The sequence below is a fragment of the Lygodium microphyllum genome, chromosome 14 (assembly GCF_053477565.2).
Source record: "Lygodium microphyllum isolate KBCC chromosome 14, Lygodium_microphyllum_v1.1.10, whole genome shotgun sequence".
Lineage (NCBI taxonomy): Eukaryota > Viridiplantae > Streptophyta > Polypodiopsida > Schizaeales > Lygodiaceae > Lygodium > Lygodium microphyllum.
Genome location: NC_141148.1, coordinates 59,305,979 through 59,331,287, shown reverse-complemented (window position 1 = coordinate 59,331,287; position 25,309 = coordinate 59,305,979).

Genomic DNA, 25,309 nt, shown 5'->3' with positions numbered 1-25,309 from the left:
TGCTTCTCATACCTTATGAAATTTTGCAACTCTAAATGTAAGCAAACCTGTAACCAACCCTTTGGACTACATTAATTTCAGCCTTTGTACATTTGCATGTCCTATGCATTTGTGCCAAATTTCAATATCTGCAACAACACATTTTCCTTTAGCATACATAGCAGCATTCATAGTAAGAATTCCAGCATCCAGAGTAAACATACGTCCAACTCTACTTCCCTTTGCAACTAACCTGCACTTGTCATTGAAGTCTTCTACAAAGCAGCCCTTTGCATTAAATCTCACTTGCAACCCTTGCTCTACCATTTGACCCACTGACACCAAGTTCTTTGTAATAGATGGCACATGTAATACATCTGAAAGACTCTTTGTCTTACCATCATGTAAGGACAAGGGAACTTTTCCAACATGTGAAATTGGGTGGTATGAATCATCACTCGTCTGCACATAACCTGCATTTTGTAAATCCTGCATCTCTCCAAACCATTCTGCATGGCTGGTCATATGATTGGATGCACCTGAATCAACATACCAAACATCATCATGTGTTCCCTTTCCTGTAACAACATTCAACATATGCTGCATAACAAACTGACGTTCATTTTTATCTTCATTCTGTAGTGAAGACGATGCATAGTTTCCTTGCTGCAACTTACCACTGCGGATATCATCTTTCTTAGCATAACATTGGGCTGCAATATGACATGTTTTACCACAGTAGTGGCATACAATACCAGAGTTGTGAGAACCTCTGTTCTGCCATCCACCTCTTCCTCTAAAGCTCCCCCTACCTCTAAAGTTACCATGACCTCCTGAAACCTGCATATCACCAAATTGTGCTGATTCAATCTGTTTTGCTGGTTGTCACTACCACGTCCTGTACCACGGCCTCTTGAAGAGAACCTGCCACATCCCCTTCCTGAACTGGAGTAGAAAGCTTGGACCTGTTCACCACTTCTTTCAGATGTCTCACTCTGCATGTTGATATCTTCAGTGATCGTAAGGGAGACCAACTCATCGAAATCTGGAAATGGCTTTCTAACATATACGGAAGTTACAAAAGACTTTCAAGCCTTTTCATTGTTAAGTCCACCCAAGGTAGACGACACCAAATCATCATCATCGGGCATTGCATCAATTGCTGCCAAGGCATCTGCAATGCTCCTTACCTTCAGTGCATACTCATTGATAGACATCTTCCCTTTCTTCAATGTATTCAACTCTTGCTTGAGTTGAATCTTTTGTGCCTTTGTATTTACAGAAAACAAACTTTCAAGTATAGTCCAAGCTGCATATGAATTCTCTGCATTTTTAACATATCCCAGCATATTATTGTCAATTACTGCAGACAACCAATACATGACCTTTTTATCTTTTGCATTCCATCCCTTCCGTGTCTTTGTCTCTTCTGCAAGTTGGAGGATCACTCACATCCGGCTCCTTTTCTTCACTTGAAACAAACTCGTAGAGGCCTTTTCCAATAAGAAAGTTCATGACACGGAACTTCCATGAAGGGTATTTGTTCTTGTCGAGCTTCTCAATGATGGGTCTTCCACTGTTCTCTGCCATTATCACAAAAATAATACTAAACAGCAAGCAAATCTTCTGCAACCCTCGACTTGTGGTGCACAGCAATACACCAGACAACCTTTTTCACTGTCTGCTCAATAATACATGCAATCTGCAACCAGTTTTCACATAAACCTTGTGTTTACTCGCTGGTAAACACCTTTGAACTTACAGATCTGAAATTTGTAACCTGTGCACCCACTTTCGGTCAATACAGTCGAAGTCACAGTGTATCCTGAAACTGTTGTCCGCAACCTTGCAGCTCTAAAACAGGGCCTGAAACGGCCTCAGATGCCCAAAATAACTGCAGGAATACACAATGTTCTTCGTGCACACCAAATCTCACTACAATCTAAGATTTTTGCTCGACCCTGCTTTCGGTGCCTCCACAGGCACTATCCAAGAGAGAGAGTGGAAGAATGGGAAAGCTTCTTACCCGTGGCTTGCTTGCTCGAGCCTTGCTTCTTCTCCTTCGCTTCAACCTTCAAAATCAACCTCTCTCAGTGGTGCGGCTCTGATACCATGTCAAGAATCGTGTGATGGGGGGACTTGCTCAAGATGCTGCGTCGAACACACACAGAATGCACAAGGAGAAGCTCACTCAAGAGACAAGAAGAGAGATGGAGGCCAAAACGTTTTCTTGCTGGTTTCTTCTTCTTTTTCCACACACTTTACAATGTACACAAAGTATAGATAAGATACAACATAAAGGAAAGTGGCCTACTAAGTCAAACAATGCATAACTGACTACACTAGTCGACTGGCGCTATAACTATGCCAGCTGTAAATAGGTGTAACAACCTGAATATAATAAGTAATGAGTCAACGGCCATGTGAGAGTCATAATGACCACCAACGTGCTAAGTGTAGACGTGTGGACCCATCTAACCAGGCGGTCCATCATCAATGTCCGCATGTGTTGAGCTTGTCATCTCAACACTAGCAGTTCCCCATGGGGAGCTCTAGTGTTGTTCCAGAAGAAGAAAGATGGAACGCTTCGGCTGTGTATTGATTACAGAGAGTTGAATCAATCAGCCATTAAGAACAAGTATCCTATTCCTAGAATAGATGAACTTCTTGACCGTCTTCAAGGTGCCAAGATCTTCTCCAAGATTGATCTCAGGTCTGGATACTATCAGATAAGGATCAAGGAAGAAGATATCCCAAAGACGGCATTCAACACAAGATATAGACACTTTGAGTTTCTAGTCATGTCATTCGGGCTAACTAATGCACCTGCCACCTTCAACAGGTTAATGCACGATATCTTTAGGCCATATCTTGATGACTTTGTACTCGTCTTCTTTGACGATACCTTAGTCTACTCCAAACAGGAAGAAGATCATGAACCCTAGCTTCACATTGTCCTTGAGACAATGAGGGCACACAAGCTTTATGCCAAGATGAAGAAGTGTGCATTCTTCAAACGTCAGATTGAATATCTGGGATTCATTGTGTCAACGGAAGGAATCTCAGTGGATCCGGCCAAAGTCAGAGATGTTCTAGAATGGCCAATACCAACAATTGTCAAAGAAATATGTAGTTTTCTTGCATTGACAGGATGGTATAGGGTCTTTATCAAAAACTATGCTTTGATTGCAGCACCTCTGACGGATCTACTAAAGAAGCAAACATTGATTGTATGGTCAACTGCCAAATAATCTAGCTTTGATAAACTAAAGCAAAGTTTGATATCAGCACCTATCCTGAAACTTTTGGACCTTGGTAAGGATTTTGAAGTAGTAATTGATGCTAGCACACTTGCCTTAGGATGTGTGCTTATGCAACAAGGTCATCCTATAGCATACACTTCAAGGAAACTGAAGAGCCATGAGAAGAATTATGCTACCCATGACCTAGAGCTATTAGCTTTCATCCATGCTCTCAAGCTTTGGAGACACTACCTGCTGGGTAACAATTTTACCCTAGTGACACATCATAAAAGTCTCAAGTGGATCTTTAACTAGAATGAACTCAACATGAGGCAACGTCGGTGGATTAAAGTGTTGGAGGAGTATGATTTTGAAATCAAATACCGGCCTGGAAAGGAGAATGTAGTTGCCGATGCACTAGGTCACAAGGCATTCCTTAATTCTCTAATCTTGCGAAATCCATCAACAGCTAGATCTCTAGCCACAAAGGTATCCATGCCAACCAACCCAATACTTGAGCTAGCTAGAGAAGAAGCATGCCATGATCCAACTTATCAGAAGATGCTAAGGGAGATCCATGGTAAGGATCAAGACCTGAAGCTACAGGCTAAGTATTAAGAATTCTCTATCAATAGTGGACTTGTCTACTATAGAACGAGATTATGTATACTGGCAAGCCAGTCACTCAAGCAAAAGATACTTTGGAAAGCTCATGATTCCCTTTTCTTAGGACATCCTGGCTATGCCAAGATCCTCAATGCAGTCAAAAAAAGCTACTATTTGGGAGAGGCTTAAAGGTGACGTTCTCAAATATGTCACGGAGTGTTTGTCTTGTCAACGTATTAAGGCCAAACATGTCAAAATGCCAGGAAAGCTGCAACCACTTGACATTCCCCAAATGAAATGGGAATTCATCAGTATGGACTTTGTTGTTGGCCTACCCCAAGTCCAGGGAGGATACAATTCCATTATGGTTGTGGTTGATATGCTCGCAAAGGTTACACACCTTATTCCTGTTAAGAAAAACTATAAAGCCTCAAGCATTGCAAGGTTGTTCATCAAGGAGATATTCAAGCTACATGGGTTGCCCAGAAGAATCATTAGTGATCGTGATTCTCTCTTCACATCACACTTTTGGAGAGCTATCTTCAAAGCCATTGGGACTCAACTCTGTTTTAGTACAGCTTGCTATCCCCAATCCGATGGTCAAACAGAGCGAGTCAACCAAGTCCTTGAGGATATGCTAAGGGCACACTGCTGCCGTAAACCAAAAAGGTGGATTCAATACTTGCCACTGTTTGAGTTTTGCCTACAATGCTTCTTACCAACAAAGCATTCAGATGACCCCTTTTCAAGCATTGTATGGGCACGACTCTTGAAGTCCTTTAAACTTCTCAGATCCAAACTTGAGGATTGAAGCTTCAAGGCGGATGCTGGAAGATATGGATGACCAAATGAAGTCAATAAGATAGGACATCCAAGCTGCCAAGGATAGACAGAAGGCCTACGCGGATTTGAAATGTCAAGATAGAACCTTCGAGGAAGGAGACATGGTCTTCATTCGCGTACGCCCAAAGAAGAGTTCCCTATCCTTAGGAGATTGCAAGAAGCTAAGTCCAAGGTATTGTGGACCCTGCAACTTCCTAAGAACCTAAAGGTCCATAATGTATTTCATATCAGCCTACTGAGGATGTATGTACCTAATCCTAGCCATGTACTTGATGATCAACATGTTGTAATGCCTAGCCAAGGAGTCCTTGAGCTACGGCTTGACAGGATCTTAGATGTTAGGGAGAGACAATTGACATCCAGAACCTTGAGAGAATGCCTCATCTAGTGGAAAGATTACCCCGAGGAGGATGCCACTTGGATGGATGAAAGCACTCTCAACCAACAATACCCCCAGTTCCTCTCAAGATGAGGACATCTCGATTCCTCCAAGGGAAAGAGAATACAATATTTACACTCAAAAAAATATTATTAAACCTGACTCTCGCACGTCGGTAAAACCTCTGCAAGGTTATCTCCTGCATCGTAATTACCGGTAGCTTAATCCGTACCCCACACGAGAAAAAATTAGGCCTCCGCATTGTGAAATCGAGGCCGGGGTTGAAGACCGTAAAAACCCACAAGGAAACACCCTTTTGGAAGGGGAAAAATGGATAGTGATTAAAAAATAGGCAATTTTTTCAATTATCCCTTTCCCCCAGCCGATGCATGGCTGGAGGAGAGGGAGTGTGAGATGAAGTAAGAGAGGTGGAGTGAAGTGTATGAGGGGGGGGAGGCATGTACCGACCACATGGTGGCCACCATCTCCCCCCCTAAATCTATAAGAACCCCCCCTTAGCCTTGGGGGAAGGACCCCCCGCCACCCCCAGACCTGCCGCCCACTGCCGCCATTACAGCTCTGCAGTCGCCTTAGCTCATGGTTGCCACCATCAAGTCAATCTTTCCCTGCGTCATCGAATTCTCCTTTCCCTAATCATTGACCATTCTCCCATGTGGTCTAGACAATTGGAAGCTTCTTAGAAGCTTTTTTAAGAAGCTTCTAAAGGGATAAGGCCCATAGGCCTTGTTCCTACATGCCCTTCCCCAATTTAAAACCGGGTGCATTAAGCTCCTATTCCTACATGAGGAGAAGGTATCGACCTCCGGAGAGCGAGAGTAAAGGCTAGAGGAAATCCGTGGGGTCCATTATCACATCTAAGATGGCTCCCAAGAAGTCGCAAGGCACACAAGTGGGGCGGGAGGTTCTTCCCCAAACTTACACGTGGACATCACCGCGGATCCACAAGCCTAGGTTTTTCAAATTTAATCCCACGTATAAGAAACTCTTTGAATATGACTAATTCCATAGGTTGATTGCATTTTACGTTTATCGTTAATTCATGGGTAGTGATAAAAGTACATTTGACAAATTATCTCTTTGAACGATAGATAAGGAATGATGCATGTCATGCAATTGGATCGTCTGCATTTCCAGAGTTGTCAATCTCAGGAGATTAGCTGCATGTTGCTATTTTGGTGCATTTCCAAAGTAATGAGTTTAAACGCCTAATGGTTAGGGCAAAGGGATGAAATTGTTAAGAGTATTTTTGACTCGACATGGAAAGAATAAGCGTATGTCGCATTTTAGGCAATATCTTCCTTGTAATGATTTGCATGAGGAAAAGTTGTTAACACCCGTAGGATGTTATCCGAAAAGAAATTGCAAGGCATGAAAATGGTTCTATGGACTTGCATGTGGCATATGCTTGTAAAATGGAATAAGTCAACACTAGTTCTACAATATTCACTTTGCATGAACTTCATTAACTATGTTGTAGTTAGGAAAGGGTTGCATGTTGCATATTTTTTGTGTGTAAATTTCATTTCATAGAAAAGATTGCATGGCCTATCAAAGCATGAAACTCAATTGCCTAGACAAAAGGTTGTAGGCATGGCTCTTTGATGTAAGTCCTAGTAGGTCCTATGAAAGTTATTCTACAAATTATCATGCATTTTGACTTTAGCAAGAAAAGATAGGGTTATTGAGAACCTTGTGGTGCATCAAAGGTGGGTTTACATGTATTTGTGACGTCTTGTAATTATTCATACCTTCAGAAAAAGCTTAGCACCTCTAGGAAAGGCTCGTCCCTGTCGCAAGTCAAGTAGTTCAACTTAGCTAAATCACTCGCAATATTATAACCATTTGGGATTTGTATAGACATATCTAGTGGTACAACAAACACCTCAAGTACTAGCTAGGGCTTGGCACATTAGAAATACAGCCAAGTATCATACTTGGATACCAATTCAAAGCCCTCAAACCCAAAGGCCCTATCCACATTCACGGAATGTTGGGTCAATTGGACGCTCATGCAAAAAATGATCTATGGTTTCTACCCTAAGGATCATTCGACCTAATGCTAAAACTCGGATCGAGTTTGGAAACCCTAGGACTGAACTTTGTCGGCCTGGTACAATTAGGATTGGGTTGGGTAAGAAGACACCCTAAACCATGCTTCTAGTCTAAACATAATTCCTTGACCAGGAAACACCGTTCAATGGGTGAAATGATCCCATGAGATAGATGCGACACTTGTGCAACAAATTGCAATGTCACATGGCCTTGTGGTTTAGCCACAAGATAGATTTTCCATTCCTTGAAATGGGGTTGGCTGGTTCTAGCACAAGTATAACTTGCAAGAGGATGAGTAGTCATCCTGTTACATCACCTTTCTTGGGGAAAATTGCCAAGATAAGGGAAGTTAGGTATTGCTTGGTAAACAAAGGTTCAATCAAGTTAGAGCGACATGGTCGCCAAGATTTACGGTCTTAATTTATGAAACCTAAGGTGTTGGTTAAGTTGGGTTAACAGGGTATGACCCTAACCCAAGGATAAAAGAGTGAAACAAACAAACACTTGGGGATCTTGCCAAGTTGCAATTGATCCCAGATCGAATGCTAGATGCATTCTGAGAGAAGGATTCACTCCTTAGCAGTTGGCCAATTTGAAAGACCACTAGATTGATTGTGCTTGTAACAGTTTAGGAGCACTGTTTGCGTTGTTTTCTCAAGGAACTAAAGATGAAAAGATAATTAATTCTTCAAGTTGAAGCGTGAAGGGAGAGGCAACATTAGTTACCCCCGACTGTCTGCTTGACCCTAACCAAGGGGGTTGTTAGCCGCACTGGGAATGTGGACTGAACTTGTCGTTGTGAGAGGTCTCTCCGTTGAGCGCTACTTGGAGCAGGAGGACGCTCGAGTGCCAGGGGGGCTCTGGCCGTAAATCCCTTGCCTTCCAGGCCCTGCACAAGAGGCAAACGTGACTCAAGATTGGATCTAGAGGCCCACATACTGGTCTACGGGCGGAATCTTGGATTAGTAATCCCTGTAGATTATTAATTGCCTTTGGGCAGATTATGGAATAGCCTACGGGTTGGATTATATGGATGTATTCCAAATATAATAAGATAACCTGTTGAAAAAGAACTGGTTTTACTCTGTTTTTTCATGTCAAGTGCTAAGGTTACATGAAGGAACCGATGTCTAACTGGCTAATTAAGAAAGTTGTTTTATGCATGTCCAACTAAATGTGGTAGGTAATTAGACAACTAAAACAACCTTGAGGAAAGTGCGGTGGATGTGGCCATGGGTCTATCCTACGGATGGGTGGTCCCGCTTGGCCGGGAACTTTTCTCAAACGAAATGGATAGCAAGGAGCTCTTCTCGAAGGAAATGAACACCAAGCGCACTGATCTAGAGTTTAGGTTACTAGAATCCCCATTTATGTTGTTTTAGGGGAACGGAATGGGACTATGCCTTATGGGGAGAGAGGTCGAGCTCTGCATCCCTCTCGTTTTCCATTCTCCTTCAACTAAGTGCAGCATGAATCCTCTTCAACCCTGACGTTTCTACGTAAAGTAGTTCGCCTGGGGTTCGAGGCTAGTTGCCGTTCTAGGAAGTTTGACCACTAGGAGAACCCTGATTCAGGTTGGTCCTAAGTGGGAACGGCCGGAATACTTCCGCTACATGGTAGACTCAGAAAAACCTAGATTGCAAACCTCGTAACACTCCATGGGAGTGCCAGGCGGAGCTTTCTAGACCCTCTTTCCAATGGACTGCTAAGACGTGTCCTAAAAAGGGAATAGGTGGACACGTTACAGATTAGAGGATAATTAGAGATTGATTATGTTCTAACATGACTAAAATCAAGAAAAAGAGTCAAGATCCAATTGGGTAAAAAAAATATAGATATAATAAATCAAAGGGATATAATTGTGTGATTTAAATGTTAGTTTAAGTTAAAATTGTCATACATTTTCTTTGCAAAACATAAATGTAGGACTTACTAAGAGAAAGAGAGATATTCACTTCTTATTGAAAGATGAATATGCACCACTATTCAAAAGAACTGTGGAAAGGGATGATGCAATAAGATTAAAAATGCAACAAGAAAGAAATATAGGAAAAAGAAATGTGGATCTTTGGGTTGATAGATGCATTCATCCACTTGATACACTAACTCAAAGGCCACCATAATTTAATGGCTTAGATCATTTGTAAAGTTTATTTGTGAGAGAAATGAAGGATTGTATGGATACACATGTAGACTTATGACACAAGGATTAGAAGGGCTCATCAAGCCTTAACAAATATGCAAACAAAATTACAAGGGTATATATAGTCTTTGATGGAAAAAGATAGATTGTTGCTTGAGAAGGATAGGGAGAATCAAAGCCTGCAACAAGTAATGTCTATCATTAAACATGCTATGCATGGTACATAGGTATAGAATATAAAGTTATAGTCTAAGATTATGGAGTTAGAAAAGGAGAATAGAAAGATAAAGAGGAAGCTCATTAAAACTTTGGATATTGGGCCCACTTTAAAAACCAATGAAGTATATTAGTGCATTCAATTAGTTAAAACAATTCACCAATTGACCAAAGGAAGAGGACAATATCATAAATAGATACATGCTCAATTTTCTACAAGGAGGAATATGTTTTCTCATGCAAAGAATGATACTATCACTAAAGTCGTTAGCAAGGAGATGGTAAAAAATGCATTGAAAAATCATAAATTCAAAGATATTGTGGATGGTATTGCAAGTGAACTTTTAAGGGATGTAAGCAACTTGTTTACTACTACAGATGCTCAAGGATTATGTGACAAGGTGAGAATGATTTTTGAGTCATAAAATATGCTCTATCAATAATTGGATATAGAATTCAAGCAGGTCTTCAAAACTAAGCGAGTAGTGCCTCTGCCAAAACTATTTCATGTGAAGAAGGCTAAAAAATAACTAAATGAAAAAGTTTTAAAACTAATTGGTGGGCCTACACATCTAAAACACACACACATAGTAAAGTATGGTTCCAAAGAAGTTCCCTTTGCATTCAATGCATCCAACAACTTTGTATTGGATATATGTACCATGCAAGTGGCTATGGTCATGTTCTACAATATGTCTATTGAAGAATGTAGAGGCAAGCTTAAGTTTGTCCTCAAACTTGATGAGAGTGAGATTATTAAGGGGAAAAGACTTAAATGTGTGAGTATAACACTTATGAATTGAGCCTTGGATCTCAATATCAAAGAATGAAATATGGTGGCTTGTAGCATTTGAAGTACTAAAGGAGGATCATGAAGTACTTACAGTCCTTTTAAACCTCACTAATATATCAAGTGTTATTCAACAACAAAATAATGGAGCAACCTTACATGTCGAAGGTTCTGGGGACTACCAAGTTGAATGGCATTTTACAAGTACTTTAAAAACAATGGAGTGTAAGTCGCATCGCCTTACAATGTTCTTGAAAAGAAAAAGAGTGCACTTCTTAAGGGGTCATGTCTACCTTACCATGCAATGCACTGTTTGGTTTGTTGAATGTAGCAAATGTAAAATTTCTATGCATATATTGTATGCAAACTAGGAAGAAAGGAAAAGATGGAGAGAAAGATTGACTTACCAAGACATGACAATAAGGTGTTCGAACACATGATAAAAAAGTCATGAGAAATGGAGTGCTAGTCCCATCCCATCCAAATTGGTACCCTATTTTGGAAATATCATTTAACAAGGGTTCACTTTGGCACATTGCATTGTTTGTTGGTTAGAATAATTGAGAAGCCAGTATATGAATATGGATGCTTCACATACAAGATGCATCTTGTGTTAAAACCTTATTCTACATGTAAGAAGGTGAAACAAGTCCTCTCTTAAGTTGGATTGCACGAGGGCCAAGCAGAAATAAAAAATGAGGAAAGAGTGAAAATATCCCTTGGAAACCATGCTTTGGTAGAACCAAGGCTAGGAAGTTTGTATTTCCACCTTGAGACGAGGAAGTCAATATACTTGTGAAACAACTAGACAAATAAGCATGGAAAAAGTTACAGCTTACCATTCTAGATTAGAGAAATGGGGAGCGAACGGGGATTGCAAAGGAAAAAGTGTGGATACACCTAGATAGATTAGAAACAAAATTTGAGGTTTAGGAATGATGATGCCAATTCATTGAAAGAGATAGTTAAACTCTATGGTAGAGGCATGGACTTCAAATAGCATAATACACAACATGGTCAGTATTGTCATCATTACAAAAATATACCATAATTGCAAATTAGTTTGTGTTTCTCATATCTCTTTCTTATGTAGCATATACTAGAGACACACGGTCCATACTTTGCAGATCAAGGGAGTTTAGCAATATGGTTAACTCAAGGCAATGAATGATCTCATTGGCAAGCTCACTGTGCTTTCCAAAAGACAACTAATCATAGAGGTGGCATCAATGATTTCAATTCTATGAGGAAATTATTCCAATTATGTTATACAAGATTAGAGATATGATACAAGGAAAAAAAAGTACAAAACCTCTCAAGAAATATTTATCAGCAAGGAAATATATGAAGTGAGGAAAACAAGGTATGAAAATAGTAGAGCTAGACAACGCCATGCAGAATGGTTGGCAACCCAAGAGAGAGATGGCAAGAAATGGAGACCTAGATAAAGAGTACAATTTTGATGCATTTAGATCCCAAGAGAGAGTACAGATGCTAAGGATATGACTCATTCATACTCCTATCTTAAACATGAGATATCTTAAACACTCCTATCTTAAGCTTCAGATAGTTTGTTTATTTGAATTTGGCTAAAAGAATCATTTGTAAAAATTGTTTAAAATTTCAAAGGTTCAAACTATGTTTTCCAAAATTTATATATATATATATATCTATATTTTGGATCTAGTAATCTTAAACCACACTTCTGGGGAGAAGGGACAATGAAAATTTTTTCTATCTTAGAGAGTGAAGTTTAAGGTTATCTCTACTTGAACCCTTTATTTGACTTTAAATACAAGATATTGTTGAAACTTTCAAAAAATTAAATTTAAATTATGAAAAGTTGATTTTGAAATCCTAAGATAAAGATTTGAAAAATCCAAACCTTGGAACATTTACTAGCCTAGAGAAAGAGGGACATGAAGGGGATGACAGGAGACAGAGAGAGGGAGGGATAGGGTGGAGAGAGAGAGAAAGAGACAGAAGTTCATTTATAATACATTAATTTTGAAGGTTTATTTATACTAAAGTAATTTTAAACTTCATTTAGACTATAGTAAGTTTAAAAGTTTTGTATGTAAGTTAAGTCGCTCCTTTCATTTTTTTCCCATTACTCTTCACTCTACTCCCCACTTTTCTATCCTATGTCATCACAACCATGGCACGTTCCAAGCATCCTATCAAGAAAGCACATGCAAGAGCAAGATCTCAATGATCTTCCAAATCTAGTGAGTCTACTGTGAGTGACAATGGTCCCTTGTGTTAAGAGAGAGAGAGAGTACGAGAGAGATACACAAGACATGCTCCCAAAGAATGATTCATATTGATGTAGAGTTAGTATATATAGGTGAGACCCAAGTCAAGTGAGAGATGATATATATAGTTGTAACACCTTGGTGGCCAACAATGGTGGCCCTACTACAGCTGATAATGGTGATACTACTATGGCCAATAATGGTGGCCCTAGTGTGGTCAATAATGATGGCCCCTCTATCGACAATGATGGTCCACCATTGTTTGGACAATGGTGGTCCACATGCTCCAATTACTCTAGCTCCCACTATTGCTGCAACTTGTAATAAATGTGATCCAACACATAAGAAGCAAAGATGGAGACTAAGCACATCTTCTCTACGTGAGTTAAGGAAACTCTAGAAGACTACCAACTTGATTATTCCGAAGGCACCATTCTCTTATGTTTAACTAGTAAGCCCATAGATTTGGTTCTCATTTATAGGATTTGCAACAACAAGGATGCATTTAATCTTAATGTAAACAATATGATTTGAGAAGCTACCTTGTAAATGGATCTATGTTTAGCTTAGGTTTGGTTATAGATTTTATTGAGCTTAGTTTTCTGTTATTCTTTTAGTAGGCCTTCAAGTATTTAATAGGAATGGCCTTTAAAATGGAGCTAACTTTCACCTATCTCTGGTTGTACTTGGTACGATGTACTATATATCCTATAGTTTGTGGCTTCATAATAGTATATCCAATATGTGATATTCTATTTTGGCTATGATTTTCTTTGTGTAAATCTTTAAGTTTTCACTTTTGCAAGTAGTTTTATTGAGGATTAATTTAATACACAACCATGTACACGTCGGTGGACAGCTATACTTGGGTCGATGCACTATATCTTTACTGCATTTTGTGGTTTTGGGAATACTATATGTGATATATGATATTCCATTTTACCCATGATTTATATTTTGTCAATTTTAAAGTTTCCAATGTCGCATGTAGTTTGGTCAAGAATACATTTAATATGCAATTACACACACTCCATTAAATTTTCCTCTTCTTAGTGAAGTATAATCTAGTATGCATTTTCAAAAAAAGATTAAACCGTGAATTTTATAAATCACAATTTGATGAAACTTCACCCATATGCTAGGCATTGTAAGAACACATGGATAATTAAAAATTGGGCCCATCAAATGCCTCTCAGATACTTGACCGCATGCTTGCATGTGGGGCCATGAATCTAGGAAATCAAGACTCCACATGTGAGCCTTTGCCCAGGTTTCCCAGAGGCTTTTGAGGGGCTTTTTTTGTGGTTAATATATCCTAGGAGAGTCCACAAGTTTGAAGTCAAAATGATCACTGGTCATACTTTTCCAAAACCTGGATACATTAATTCAAGTTCATGGATTTTTAAAAATTTTGGCTATAAGTTGAAAGTTTCACCTCATTTTACACATTTGAGTTCTGTGTTTCAAGTTCTCACTCTTGGAAGACTTGGCATGCACCAAGAAAGTAGCCTAGAGATCCCCCCAAAACTATAGTAGTGTAGAGGCAACCTCCCTTGTGCCACCACCATCGCAAGAGTTGATAAAAGCCAAGCATAATGGTCCTCCAAGAAATCCACCATTATCAAAAGACCACGTATCTCTTAATACTAAAGGCTATATTCTAGAGGGTGGTATGTGAGACAATGTAGATGATATTGACTACAAATAATAGGAGGTACTTCCTCCATAGTTCAAGTGTGGATCAACCTGATCGGTGGATTGCCTAGGCCCTCCTATTGCAAGAAGCTGCTAAAGTTTTCCTCATTGACTTGTTAGGAGACTTGGTCTATGCAGCGGTGCATGCAACGAGGGTCACCACCATTGATAAGGATCTACAGATAGTGAGGTTCTTTTGGCAATTGAGTGATAGTCTTGGTGGAGAGTAGCAACAATATAGATCTACTAGTGGAACATCTATGGAATCTAGCTTTTGAAGCAATTTTGTAAAAGCTTGCTTATACTAGATCCCCTAGAAATTATTATGAATATGAATATAAATTTTTTGGAGCATCTTATTTTTGTTCAATAACTTTTTATTTGTTTCATTTATTCATTTCATCTATCCTTATGTGTGTTTGGATAAATAAATATTATGCACAACTTCAAAAAAGTGTTGCATATTAAATTTAAATAACAAATCATGTTGCATATAAATTAGATAAATAAGCATTACATTTTTAAAAAAGCAATAATAAATGACACATATCACAAACTACATGGCATGCAAATCCAACAATATCGATTTTCATTAATACATGATAAGATTACACATTGTGTTACATTGTAAAAGAGACATCATTAGGTAGTAAGTACATCTAATCTATCCTAGGCTTCTTGGAGCTAGGCTTCCCATGGTCATCAAAGCTACTCTTTATCATAGGCAACAATACATTTTTCCCCAAAAGCCTAGGTAATTCAGTATATGTATACCCTCTATATCACATGTGTTCAAGATCTATTTATAAATATTATTATCTCTAGATTTTTCCTTAGTAAAACATATCCCTTTTCTATACAATATATAAGTAACCCCTTTATATGAAACCCTTTTGTATCTAAAAATTTTGTAAAAATTGTAATTTAATTAAAACCCCTTATGTTGAACCCACGTGATAGAGATAAATATTTATGACTGACCTCCCTAGGCCCAAAAGGTCATGCCTAATGATACTAGGGTCTTCAACTCCAACAACCATACCACGGGCCACCATGGAGAAAAGTGGGCCAAGCCTAGTACTTGTAAACAAGTAGAGTAGCTTTGAACGTCGAAGCAACACTACTTTTCTCAAAGCTGGAGTTGGTTGGGATGGTGTTGAAGGGGCTAGCCTTTGTCACTACCCTTAGCTTCATGAAGTTCTCAATGAAAGCATGATAACATGTCTTATGAAATATTATTATATCACTAACAAGCTAGCCAATGTACTCCTTCAATGTCGAGTCCTAAATCCTTCCTTTGCCACCAAATCTCCCACCTCGCTTAGATGAGAGCTCATCTATATAGATAATATCATTCATCACACAAGTTCACTATCAGACTCACTATGCATGGAGAGTGCTAAAGATACATGCTTTAGTTTTGTGTGCAACTTTACCCATAGGGTCTCTAAGACATGTGAGCACACCATATGAATTTTGATCGGGATCCGACCCCTATAGGAACCTTGGATGGAGGCTTTAATTTGTGGGCCTGAAATCTAGGCATATGAATTTTGATCAAGATCGGGGACCTATGCAAGAGCCCTAACTAAAGGTTTGCATTCACGGGTCCTCGGCCAAGGCTCCTGCAAAGGTCTGATAGCGGTCAAATTTCATATGCCTAGATTTTAGGCCCCCAAACATGAGTCTCTTGCTAGAGTGGATTTGATTTCAAGCCCCTAAATTGAAACCTCTGACCAAAGCTCCTACAAGGTCTGTCGATCCTGGTCAAAATTCGTATGCCTAGATTTTAAGCTACCAGATACGAGCCTCCGACTAGGGATCCTACAGGGGTTTGATCATGATTAAAACTCATATGTCTAAATTTCAAAACCATAGACATGAACCTCTAACTAGGGCTCCTCCACGGGTTTGATCATGGTCAAAATTCATATGCCCGTTTCAGGCCCTCACACACGAGCTTTAGATATCAAGGCTCCTATAGGAGTCCAAATTCATATGGTGGTTCCACCTGCCTTGGAGACCCTAGAGATAAAGTTGCACTAAAACTAAAGAAATTTTCCTTCTTTACATCATCTATATGCCATTCTATAATGGATTATCCATATATGCTTCTGCAATTAGACTGCCCTCATCTCTCGCTTGGAAAGGTACTATATAGTCAATTTGAGAACCAAAAAGGCTTTCTTGCAAGTGCTCAAGCTCCTCATCAGAGATGTCATTCTCTAGCATAGATCCTTAATTTACTTTTGGATGATCACAATGGCAAATATGTCATTTGCGCTCATGCCATCATATCGAGCTACCTCATCCCCATGTGCTGGGGCATCTTGTATGTCAAAATCTATAAAATCATCTAGTGCATCACGCACCATGATACAATATAGTTCTTCTTCTCTTATCTCCCAGATCTCCAACACATCTTGTGTGAATGGGTATTCAATCCTGTCAATGGTGATAGCATGTAGAGAAGCATGGACATAGATGGAAAAGGGTCCATCATGCTTGATGAGATCCATTGTAGTGTTGACTTGGGATGAGGTGGATACAAATCTACCATAAAGATATTGCCTCACATGCATTAGAGCTTGATTTATGACCCTTACATGGCTCGATCTAGCATGTAGCATATATAGAAAATCTATAGGAATCCACCTAAGAGCAGAGTTTAGAGAGTTCACCGCATCACAAGATGATGCCACTATGGTAGAGCTAGGATCTATCGCGGAAATCGAGCTCTCTAGATTCAAGATCATGCAAAACCTTGTGTAAATATGGTCTCCTATAGGTGTGTGGCATGTGGATCTAATCCATGCAGTGAAGTTGGGAGTAGTAGGCATGGCACAGAGAGAGAGAGAGAGAGAAGAAAGGAGAGCACAAGTATGGAGAAGTAGAGAATGAAAGTGAAAATGGGTTTGGATATCTAACTTTTGTGTATCAAGGGTTTTAAATAAATCTTTGTGGGTATAAACCTTTTAATCTTAAATTTTGAAACTAAAACCCTAACCACATATACTTTATTTAAATAATTTAAAGCCATCATCAAAATTACTCAAATAGACAAATGGTTTATAGTACTTCATTATATCCTCAAATGTGTTTGGATTATTGAGTATGTTTGAATCTAACTAGAGAACACATTTGAATTATTTTAGAAAAAAATCTAAAAGACCTTCAAAATCACTTTAGATCAAATTCTTAGGAGATTCTTAATTTACTGAGGTTGTAAGATTTCATCAAGAAAGAAGAAGTGCAGAAAGAGATATGATAAATTTGAGATCCGCCTAAGAAAGAGGGGGGAAACTGAAAAGGGGAGAAATGAAAAGTAAAATATAGAAAAATAAGAAAATAAAAATTCGAGTCACAAACTTCCAGAAAGTGTCAACATTGTATTCCCCATATTTTCCCTTATTTTATTGCTAAGGCAAGATTTGGGTCAAGATATGGCTAGAAGATTCATGTTACATGAATCTAGAATCCTAGCTCTCTCATTGGTTAGGCCTATATTTCTTTATTCACACCTTAAGGGGAAAAAAGAGAGTCCATATTTCTCCTAATGGGAGAGCAAATGTATCTTCATGTAGACATCTGTGGAGTACTTGGGACACATTCTGAGCAAAAATGGTATACAGATTGACCCAAAGAAGGTACAATGTGTTAGGGATTAGCGCACTCCATCCACCACCACTTCATTGCGCGGCTTCCTTGGTCTCTCTTCATTCTATAGATGCTTCATGAAGCACTATGCTACCATTGTAGGACATTTGACTAATTGATTAAAGACAAAAACATTCTTTTAGGATGCCACTAGTGATCATAACTTCAAGCAGTTGAAGGAAATGCTTACTTCCACCCCATCCTAATTTTCCTTGACTTCTCTAATATGTTGACCATTCATTGTGTTGCCATTGGCAAGGGTATTGGTGTGTAATGCTGAAGAGCACGGTGTGATTGCATTTGAGAGCCGTAAGCTTGATGATAAGGAGATGTAGATAAATGTGTATGACCATGAGATATTGGCCATCCTTGAAACTAGCCTTCCTTCCATGGATGGTGGTAAATCCCTGATTACAACTTAATTACATCAGCATACAATAATTGCAAATTTGAAAACACAAATTTACCTACTAATGTTGGACAATGCACACTCGATTGGCCCCAAAATCGGTGCCCCTTTCAGTATTTATTTAGCTTTATTGAAGAAGAAGTTAATTTACAATGGGATTCTATCGATCCCCTTCGCAATCCAAACTCCCCTTGCTATCCAAAGTGACTAGCAAGTCTTCAATCTATTTTTTCCCCTTGATACAAGCACTTAATTTGACATTCACCCACTTCATAGATGATGGGACCTAAACCGGGCCGGCACTGGCTCATGCACTAGCCAGACCTCTATCATGCGCTCAACAACCCCACGGCCTCGCGGCCAAGAGCGTGGATGACACATACATCATCTTCCTAAACATCTTGCGTTTGTATCACGTCTCATAGTCCAACTCTAACCCAATTACCACTCCTCAGAGGGAGTCCTAGCACATTACCAAATAGCACGAAGTACAAACATAGGAGGTCCTCCCATGAGCGACTGCCGCTACCTCACTGCGACTCTCCTACACCTTGGGGATTGGTCCCTCGATGCATCGCTAAACATATATAACACAACATCGCACATAGTTCTCTCAAGGTACCAATTTATTGTATCTAGGAATGTACCATACCTCACTTTACTTCCCCCTTAGACCCAACGCCTAGCCTACAGCTTAGGACAACCTTACTCACTCAACGTTGTTCACGTTCCTCTAGAAAGCAATTGCCATACATCCAAGAGGTATTATCTAATACCTTTTAAATTTCTTTATGATTCATGCAAATGGTGAATGTCCATGTGCTCAAACAATTAAGACAATCAGCATTTGTGCACATGTGGAAAACATTTCTTTCAATGATTTCGACTAGCATCGAGAAACCCTCGTGCTACTAGGTTCTTAATTTTTAAATATCAACAAACCTAAATGGTATGCATAAAAACCAACAAGTTTTTCATCATTTCATTCGGCATTTAAACACCTTTTATACACTCTACCCCCTCATCCGTTTAGGTTGTGCATGGTGTATAGGTTTAGGGTTCATTTTCCACATTTTCATTGCATAAAAAGCCATAAAAACTCACTAAAACATAGAGGTAGGGCTGAACTGAGGCTAAACCTCATACTTCAGATCCCTCATACATCCACAAACATGGTTCTTATTTTTCCTTAATTTTCGACACTCAAAATTTATTTTTTCCTTATTTTTCTTGTATTTTTTCCTATTTTTCTTGTATTTTTTGCAATATTAAATAACTAAAAATACAAAATGAGTTGTGGGCTGTGGCCCTTAGGTTCATTTGCAGCAAAAACACAAATTTAGTTGGTGTGTCTTATTGTATTTTCCATTTATATATCAAAAATACCCAATTTTCCCATATTTCTCATGTTTTACGGGTTTTACACCATTAATTTCATCCACAACACTTATGATTTTCTGATTTTCTAATTTCAAATAGTTGGAAGACATTGCGAACAACATTATAATGCATAATCATCCCATGGGAACAAGTATTCATGAAGCAAATTGCATAAAACATCAATTTCCTTTGTAAAAATGAGATTACCGTTCTTTGCGGGTTGCGGGTTTTTATTTGCCATATCTCGGGACTGATTTCTCGCCACCATTAATGCTCATGACAGTCCACAATCAACAATCTTCATTCCTCTTGAACCACGGAGCAATCCGGTCTTCATTGGACAAGCATCTGTCATCCATTCTTCTTCTTCTTCTTCACCACATGAATCTGCCCTTAGGGGAGAGAGAGGGAGAAGAGAGAAAGACTGAAATTAGAATTCTTCATAGAGACCACCATTTGAGGAGCGAAGCACAGAGATAAGACTAGCATGCATAGGGGAAGCAAGGGCAATGATCACTTGGGGTGGTTATTCACAACCTGGAAGATCCATGATCAACATTTGGGCGCATTTTTCGCTGTCTGATGGCGCCACGTTTTCTTCACATTTTTTCCATCTTCCTTCTCTCTCCACGATTTTTTGTGGCATAAAATGTTAGGGGATCCGAAAAGTCATACCCACTTTGGCCACTCTAATGTCCACCTCTTCGCATCTTGACCGGTTTCTTGGCCATTTCCCCGTCCGGGCTCCGAATTGAGCTCTGAAAAATCTTGGGCGTCCAGCTCGACATTCCGCATTGGCCAGTAACTCTTGTCAACCTGCACGATAATCTGAAAAATTATGAAAAATCAACAAGTGTCGCTCGGGCGCCGTTAAAGTACTTTGACACTTTAAATCGTCCTAGATCGAGCCGCCGCCTTCGACGTTGAATATTTTTCCCTTGATATTTGTAATTTTTAGCTATTTTTAAGCACTTCTGAGCACCAAAATTCCGCTCTCATTGGCAACCACGGGATAGGGCGACTCAGCCCGTCGAATCCCATAGTAAATCTGCATAAAACAACCAAAGGAAGCATTAAGCTAATACAAAGTAGATATATACTAAACACAGCACAATGCTCACCCTACCCCTTGACAGAACCAAGGCATGACATCCACAAGGAGTAGGCCTAGCATCATCTGATAAAAGGTTTCGAAGCTAGTCACTATCCAACTACTCCAACACAGCCAAACAAAAAAGACTATCAAAGAGGTTGCCCTAAGTGGTGGTGTGAACTGCCTACCTAACTAAGGACAACACAACTAGGAGCTCCTACTAGGCGAGGACTCCTATAGCTTGATCAAGGAGTATTGGCTTTTAACACATTTCTGCTCTTAGGGCTTTTATTTTATTGACATACTTGGGCATGTAAAAAGGAGGGGGCTGAGCGTAGTGACCCAAGGAGAACAGGGCATCGACCTCAGGACCTGTCTCAGTACCCAATAACCTACCAAGCCCTCGCAAGGCGACACTTAATCCTTTTCTGATGCTCACTTTTATTTTCGCTCCAACCTTCCTTATTTCTTCTTTTCCAGCAAGAAACCACCCCTAGGAAGACAAGGCATCGGCCCCGGGTCTGACTCGTCCCCAGGAACCTACAAGGCCCTCACAAGGCGATGATCAACTGCTCATAAATTTTTCTTTCTTTTATTTTCTATTTTTATAGGGGTTAGAACCCCTTTTTACACACCTTTGTATTTATTTATTTTCTTGAAGATATTCAGGGCTTTATTTCCCTTTATCATCAGTATTTTTCTTTTGGTAGGCTTCTCTAACTGCCTCACAATTAATAGAAACTCTTCGAATGACTGCCTAGCAGGCTAGTAGAACAGGGTCACTAGAAGTCCCTGCTAAGACAGGTCTTTTAATGCCTGACAATGTCATTACAAGAGGCCACGACCACTCAAACCTCCCTCAGACATACTAAACCTAAACCTCGGGACTTCATACCTCGGTCCCCAATAAGAAACGAAAAACCCCCTTTAACAAGTACCCAAACACATATAACATGAAAGCCATAGTACTCATAAAGGAAATATATCACCTAGATAGGGCCACAAGAGGCGTTGATGCCGCGACAAAGGCTCCCTCCAGCTCCACGAAATCTGTCAAGCACAGGACTCAAACAAGAAACCATTAACCGCACCTGCACTAAACAAAAAACTGGCCCTCTTGGCCTAACGAGATAAAACAAAGTAGCACCTACACACCCTTCCCTAGAAGTGCACAGATATACAATAAGAGGCTCCCTCCAAGGAGGAAAAACAGGCTCGTAGCCCTAAACTAAATGCATAAGGTTATGACCCATCCCTCCTGCATAGATAGAAAGAGGCGTACGCATAACATGTCGTCTAATTAACCTATGGGTCCCAGATAATAACGGTAGATTGGTCTCGGCTACTCTTTGCATCACCCACATCAACCATCGTCTGCCATATATGGCATGTTTTGATAACATTCCCCACAAGGGACCGGGTCCTGTTTCATCATTGATAACCATATCCAGACTAGGACCACAATTAAAGAAGAGGTCTTCCTCATAAGCAAGATTTGACAATGAATCCGCAAGAATGGGATTCCGCATTGTGTATGTCCCATCTAGCTGATTCAGGATCAACTGGGAATCCCCTTTTACTAACAGCCCACGAATACCACCTTGTTTGGCAATATACAGTTCCATAATCAAGGCTTTATACTCTGCCATGTTGTTAGTGAATCCTACCCCGAGATAAGCAGCTAACTTCATCGTAACTCTACGTCGGGGATCTCAGATTACTACTCCAACACTCCCCTTTTTATTAGGGCCACTAGACGCTCCGTCAAAATATAATGTATGCGTCCACAATGGGTTTACACAGCCGGACATCATGAACTCCTCTATTCGTAGTTATGATAGTCAAAGTTTAGCATGTTGAGAGGATGAACTGACGGCTCTATTCCACCTTCTTCATTGAACTCAACAGGGATACTCGTCAACAGTCGTAAACAGTGATGGCAAAAGACTTTAATCTCCCATACAAAGGTTCCGTCTTCTTGCTCAATCACTTTATATCCTTTGCTCCACCAGATGAGTTTCCCCTGATGGTATCTTTGCTCCAGATATGGGTGCTCCAAATAAGGGATTAACTGACCCATCAACTGACTTTTAAGCTCTTTTCCGCAGGTCTCAAATCATCCCTAGCATGGACCTGCAATGCATTTCTCTATATATTAGCATACTTAGAAATAATAAGGTTTAATCTTATTAAGATTAACCTTATTTTTAAACTCTACTCCCTCTAGATCAGCTAATAGGGCTTTAGACATGTTCTTCCCTAACCTGACGATCTTGTAGGGGCCATCCCATTTAGGTTCCAATTTTCCTGGAAACAGCTCCCTACGCGCATCGTAATACAAAACCAGTTGCCCCTTCTTAAAGGTATACTTCTTTGCTTTTAGGTCATGCAACTATTTCATGCAATGTTTAGCCACCTCTTGATGTAACAGGCTTTGCAACTTAAGTTCATCTAGGTGCGCTAAAGTCGTAAATCGCTCTAATAGGGCGTCTTCACTACCCAAAGAATGGTTTATTGCGAATCTAATGGTCGGTAACTCAATTTCTAAGGGTAAAACGCACTCCTCACCATAAACTAGTTTGAACGGCATGTGGCCACCCAGTGGCTCACTTGAACGTGGTATTATATGCCCATATTGCCACATATAGCTTCTTATCCCAGTCACATTTCTTTTCAGATATGACTTTCGATAGGATACCCACAAGCTGCTTGTTGGTACTTTCAACCTGCCCATTTGCCTGCGGATTATAAGGAGTCGTTTTATTGTGCTTGATTTGCCAAGCCTCAGTCAAGCTATTGATAACCTTGTTCAGGAAATGGGTTCCATGATCCGACACTAATTCTTTCGTGGACCAAAACGGCATATTATCTGCTCTAAAAGGAAACTAGCAGTTTCTTTAGCATCATCTTTCCTTGTTGCACATGCTTCTGACCACTTTTTGAAGTAGTCAGTTGCTACAATAATATACCTCTTTTGTGCAGTCGATGACGGAGTAATAGGACCCACAAAGTCTGTTCCCCACTTCTCAAATGGAAGTATCGCCATAATAGGGGTGAGTGGTCTTTTCATATTCTCTCGACTATCATGTCGTTGACAAATATCGCATCTCTTAATATACGCGAACGCATCCTGGAAAATGGTAGGCCACCAGTAGCCTGCTCTTAAAGCCTTTTGTGCTGTAAGCCATCCAGCAAAATGGCATCCGCAAGCGGAATCATGGCACTCTTCCAAAATGAATGGCACCTCGTCAGGCATCACACATCGGCGATAGATGTCATCAACCCCTTGCCGATATAATGTACCTGCTATCAAGGCAAACTTTAATGTCTCCTGCTTAATTTTTCTTCTCTCAGCTTTAGATAGTTCGGATCCAGCCTCTCCTGTCGATAAATAATGCGTTATCGCAGCATACCAGGAGGGTATAGACGCCGTATCTATCTTAAATAACGACTCCATGTCACTACCTCTAGCCACAGATTCTTTCAGCTCCCCAAAGTCCACAAGACATTCCACGATGCCTTGCAACCTTGGTGGCTTACTCTTGATTTCATGATCAAACTCCTGCAAAGTGATTAACCACTTCGCTAGATGATCAGGCGGCTGCAGCTTATTCATCAATAATCGAAGCCCCTCCGCCTTCGTATAAAGCACAACTTTCTCACAGAGAATATAATGCTTGAATTTCTTGGTCCCAAAGACCATCGCAAGACACAACTTCTTCATGTAGGTATAATTGATCTCGAATACCCCTAGCTTCCGGCTAGCAAAAGCAATTGGGTGATACCACTTTTCTTCCCAAATTTGGGCTAAACAGCAGCTGATACTATGCATGGTGGCTGCTGAAAATATATAAAATACCTCACCTCTTTTAGGCGCTTTTAAAACGGGAGCTTTAAATAGCTCCTGCTTCACATCCTCGAAAGCTACCTTACAGGGGTCACCCCATATAAACAAACAGCTACTAAAGGACAATAGATTTGTAAGCGGCAACGTTCTTTCTGCCAAGGCTTTTATGAATCTACGATAATAATCAACCGAAGATAGAAAGCTATGAACTTCTTTTGGAGTGCATGGTGGACCCATGGCAACTATGACTTTGATCTTCTCGGGATCTGTCGCAATACCTACCGAACTGACCACATGGCCCAGCAATAGCCCATAAGGTACACCAAAAACACACTTCCGTGGATTTAGAGCGATGCAAAATTGCCTACACCGCTCAAAACATCTTCGCAAAATAATCAAATGCCTTTCTCTCACGGTGGCTGCCCCTAAGTCATCAATAAACACCTTCAACTCTTCAGGGGATATGTCACCAAATGTCTTATCTACTGTTCGTTGCCACGAACCAGGCGCATTGCATAAACCAAAGGCCATCACATGGTATGCAAAAGTACCAAAGATAGTAATAAAAGTTGTTTTCAACTTGTCCTCTTCTGCAATTGCCATCTGATTATATCCTGCAAAGCAATCCATAAATGAATATATTTCGCTACCCGCTAATTGATCCAAAATCCGGTCAATGAATGGCAACGGGTAGTAATCCTT